This window comes from Setaria italica, chromosome I, assembly GCF_000263155.2.
Source record: "Setaria italica strain Yugu1 chromosome I, Setaria_italica_v2.0, whole genome shotgun sequence".
NCBI classification, from domain to species: Eukaryota; Viridiplantae; Streptophyta; class Magnoliopsida; order Poales; family Poaceae; genus Setaria; species Setaria italica.
This window is the reverse complement of record NC_028450.1, coordinates 10,728,559-10,733,781: the sequence shown is the minus strand read 5'-3', so window position 1 is coordinate 10,733,781 and position 5,223 is coordinate 10,728,559.

The window sequence follows — 5,223 nt, the reverse complement described above, 5'->3', positions numbered from 1 at the left end:
GAAGGAAAAGTTCTTCGGTCTTAGGACTCCAACTTCTATTAAAAACTTTTCTTGAGTTCAGTTCAAATATTTGGAGGAACAGGCTCGCCAAGATGCACGCTCTGGACGCTTTCCAGACTTGGCGATAGAATGCAAAAAGGCTGAGTTGACTGTTTTACATGATTTTGACCAAGTTTTTGAGCAGGTTCGGTTGTAATTTGGACCTGGGTCAGTGTAACAAAGTTGGAACACACTCAAGGAACTACAATTTCTATTAAGGGTCTGACTTGAGGTTAGTTATAGAATTGTGAGATAACAGGTTGCAAATTTGAGGAAAAACATGAATTCCAGGACTTAGGTCATCTGTAGGGTTTTGATATACTCCTGATTTGATTCTTATTTTGACCCTCTCCCACTCCGAATTAGCCAAAGTGTTATTAATAAAAGTTGTTTGAAATTAAAAGTTTTAAAACTCTTATGTGGGCAAAATTTTAAGTTTGTATAAAAAACTCATGTTTTCTATTTAACTCCAAAAAATAGCTTTTTAGGGGCAAATTGGAAATTTTACCTCTTTTACTTAGTGACTAATGACTTGCTTAAGTTTAACTATACCTAATTAAGGTAGAGTTGTTACAATCCCGTGGCTGAAGCTCGATTGGAGGACATCCCAGTGGTATGTGAGTATCTCGATGTGTTTCCAGATGACTTGCCGGGTATGCCGCCAGATAGAGATATCGAGTTTGCTATTGAGTTGCAACCAGGCACAGCACTGATTTCCAAAAGGCCATATCGGATGTCACCCACAGAGCTGGCAGAACTGAAAACCCAGTTACATGAATTGTTGGAAAAAGGTTTCATTTGCCCAAGTACATCACCTTAGGGCTGTCCAGCTTTGTTTGTGAAAAAGAAGGACGAGAGTCTACGCATGTGTGTGGACTACCCACCTCTCAATGTGGTGACAATAAAGACTAAGTATCCATTACCCCGCATTGTTGTTTTGTTCAATCAGTTAGCTGGAGCCAGAGTATTCTCCAAAATTGATCTTCGCTCCGGCTACCATCAGATCAAGATCCGACCGTGCGATATTTCCAAGACTGCTTTCTCTACGCGGTATGGACTCTACAAGTACCCAGTTATGTCATTTGGGCTTACTAATGCGCCGACTTATTTCATGTATCTCATGAATTCAGTGTTCATGCTCGAGCTTGACAAATTTGTCATGGTATTCATCGACGATATCCTGGTATACTCAAGGAATGAGGAGGAACATGCAGAGCATCTTCACATTGTTCTTCAATGCTTAAGGGATCACTAACTGTATGCCAAATTCTCCAAGTGTGAATTTTGGCTGGATAGTGTTAAATTCTTGGGACACACTATATCCAGCGATGGCATAGTAGTAGACCCAAGCAAAGTCCAAGAGGTAATGGACTAGAAGCCACCCACTTCAGTTCATCAAATTTGAAGCTTTCTCGGTCTAGCAGGATACTATCGGCGATTTATTCCTAACTTCTTGAAGATAGGTAAGCCAATGACTGAATTAGTAAAGAAAGGAGTCAAGTTTATGTGGAGCGACAAATGTGAAGAAGTTGTCCACACATTGAGAGATTGTTGACCTCCGCACTAGTTCTAGCTCAGCCAGACACAACTAAGCCGTTCGACATTTATTGCGATGCCTCTGGCACTAGACTTGGATGTGTTCTTATGCAAGACAACCGAGTCATTGCCTATGCCTCGCGAGCGTTATGACCACATGAGTTGAATTATCCTACTCATAATCTTGAGTTAGCAGCGGTTGTTCATGCCCTGAAAATTTGGAGGCATTATCTTATGGGGACTCACTATAACATCTATACGGATCGCAAGAGTCTCAAGTATATCTTCACTCAAGCTGATCTTAATATGCGTCAAAGAATATGGTTGGAATTGATCAAGGACTATGATTTAGAAGTGCATTATCACCCCGGCAAAGCCAATGTAGTTGCGGATGCTCTCAGCCGCAAGGCCCATTGTAACTGCTTGTCGGCAACCAACTTCGCCGAGACGTTATGTTATGAGATTGGAAAACTCAACTTCGAAATTGTTTCCCATGGCACATTGAGTCATATATCCGTTGAACCCACATTGCATGATCAAATAGTTATGGCCCAGTTAATGGATAAGGAAGTTAAGCTCATCAAGAAAAAGCTAGCACAAAAGGATGAGGGCTATAAATATTTCCGCCAAGATTGGCAAGGAGTTGTATGGTACCATGATAGATTGGTCATACCGAATGCTACCGATCCTCGAAAACAGATTATGGATGAAGCACACCTTTCCAAGTTTTCAATTCACCCTGGTAGTACCAAGATGTACCATGATCTCCAACAAAATTTCTGGTGGAGTGGGATGAAACCAGATATTGCACGTTATGTCTCAGAATGTGACACCTGTCAACGAGTTAAAGCAAGCCACTTAAAGGTAGCTAGCACTTTGCAGCCGCTGCCTATTCCCTCGTGGAAGTGGGAGGATATAAGCATGGACATGATAGTCGGATTGCTTAATACCTCTCGCAAGCATGATTCCATATGGGTTATAGTGGACAGACTTACTAAGACAGCGCATTTTCTTCCTGTGCACACTACTCACACCATATAGAAATATGCAGAGTTGTATCTTGATCGGATTGTTTCCCTACATGGTGTGCCGAAAACGATCATCTCGGATCGAGGTAGTCAGTTTGTAGCACGCTTTTGGGAACAATTACAGTCTTCGCTTGGCACTAAGATGATTCATAGCTCCACATATCACCCCCAGACAGATAGACAAACTGAAAGGGTCAACCAGATATTTGAAGATATGCTACACGCTTGTGTCATCCACTACGACAAGAGCTGGGATAAATGTTTGCCCTTGGCAGAGTTTTCATACAATAATAGCTACCAAGCTAGCTTAAAGATGGCACCTTTTGAAGTCTTGTACGGTCGTAGGTGTCGAACTCCGTTAAGTTGGTCCCAGGCAGGAGAAAGGACCGTGTGATGGACCAAACTTGGTAATAGAGGCAGAAGAAAAGGTGAGAGTTATCTAAGAAAACCTTAAGGCTGTCCAGTCCTGACAAAAGAGCTATTCCGATAAGAGGTGGAGGCCTATACAGTTTGAAGTTGACGATTATGTATACCTCCGAGTATCCCCGACTAAGGGCGTACGACACTTCGGAGTAAAAGGAAAGTTGGCTCCACGCTATATTGGTCCATATGAGGTTGTGAAAATTTGTGGACCTGTAGCGTATCAGGTTAAACTCCTGAAGAAGCTTGCAGTGATACACGACATTTTCCATGTCTCGCAACTCAAAAGTGTGTTCAAATTCTGACAGAAATTCTTGCACATGAGGAATTGGAAATCGAACCTGATTTATCTGATATAGAGTATCCTGTTAAAATCCTCGACTAGAAGGAAAGACACACTCGAAGACAAATGGTGAGAATGTTCAAAATTCAGTGAAGTAATCATACGAAAGATGAAGCAACATGGGAAACAGAGGAATACGTTGCACAAGCCACACTAGTTCCTTTCTTCACTTGAATCTCGGGGTGAGATTCCCTTAAGGGGGGTAGGTTGTAACAACTCTACTTAAGCTAAACTTGCTTAAGCTGAAATGGGAAGCTTAGACACTAATCTAGCTCGTGAAAAGTCCTTTTTGCCCTTAAGAGCTTAAGTTTGGAGTTATTTCAAAACATGAAATTTTGTACAGAAACTTAAAGTTTTGCCAAACTAAAAGTTGCAGAGTTTTACATTTCTAACAACTTTCCTTATTATCACTTTTGCTAGTTTTGAGTGAAAGAGATTCAAAAACTAGAATTAAAATCAGTAACTTTTGAAACTCACTTCACAAACACTAAGTGCTGAAACCAGTGAAATTTCCCAACTTTGCAGCCCTTTTTCGCAAATTTTCTAATTTGAGCTCAAGTCCAACCTTATATAAAAGTTTTAGTGCTACAAGTCTTTAACAATTTTGATTACTGGAGTTTGGCCAAAATCTGCACAAAAACCCTTCAAAAGTTAGGTCAAAGTTGACAAAAATGGTCAACCCAGCCAGAACACCAAAAATGTGCTAAGTCTGAGAGCAGTTCAAAGTTTGTGTTTTGGCAAGATTTTTACTCACAAAACTTACACTAAACTTAAGAAAAACCCTTTATAAGAGTATTAGTAATCAGTCTATAAAACAACTTTATCAATAACACCTTGTCCTAATTCAATCAGGAAAACATTCAAAAATCGGATAAAAGACAGCCAAAACCCTGAAAATCAGCAAACTTGGAAAATCTGCCTAAGTCTGGATGACCGGCGTTCTAACAAACTTTGGAACCTCATAACTTCAAATCTGTTCCGTTTTGGGAGTAACATCTTTAAGTTTTAAACTTTGGCTTAAGGGCTACAAATCTTAGAAAGGCAGAAGTTGAAGTTTCATTCAAAAATCTAGCTTAAGCTCGGCCTAAACCTCGGCCCCTGGCCTACCTCACATCGCCCCCGTGCCAGAACGCGCATGGCGTGTGCTTGCCCAGCTCGCCGCCGCCACGAGGATATCCCCCACCGGCGAGCCGCCGTGGCCTATCTGCGCCAGGATGAGACGGGTCAACGTGCCGCCTTGCCCAATGACCGCGCAACCCTATCCTCCCCTTGCCGAGCATCTCCTTCGCCCAATACCGTGCCGCGCCTTTGCCGCATGTTAGCCAAGCTCCACCTCCCCAACCCGCCGCTCAACGGTGACAAGACAACGCCCGGCTTGCCCAATCGCTCCGCCCAACAAACAGGATCCCGCACACCTCCTATCTCTCCCGTCCAATCACCGGAAGATCTTCGCATGCGCCCGCATCTTCCCTCCGCCAGTGAGCGCCGTTGGCCAATGGCGCCACCCTGTTCTTCTCTCCCGCTTGCCTCCGCCCACGTCCGCTGCCAAGTTTGGCTCCACCCTCGCCCTCCGCACCTCCCTGGCCCTATAAAAGGGGTCAATGCGTCGCCTGCGCAGCTCCCCGCACCCGTAAAGCTCCGCCGCCCCCTCTGCTCTAAGCGCCGCCACACCACCCCTCCGTGGAGCCCCCTGCTCTGCGCCGCCCCACGCCTCGCCAAGACCTCCGCAAGCTCTGCCACCACCACGCGTAGCTCACAGCCCCCTCCGTTGGCCGCCCGAAGCACCGCCGGTGTCGGAACATTGGAGAACTCTTCACCGCCGTCCGTGTTTCATCCCCACCAACGTTCGCCATCCAC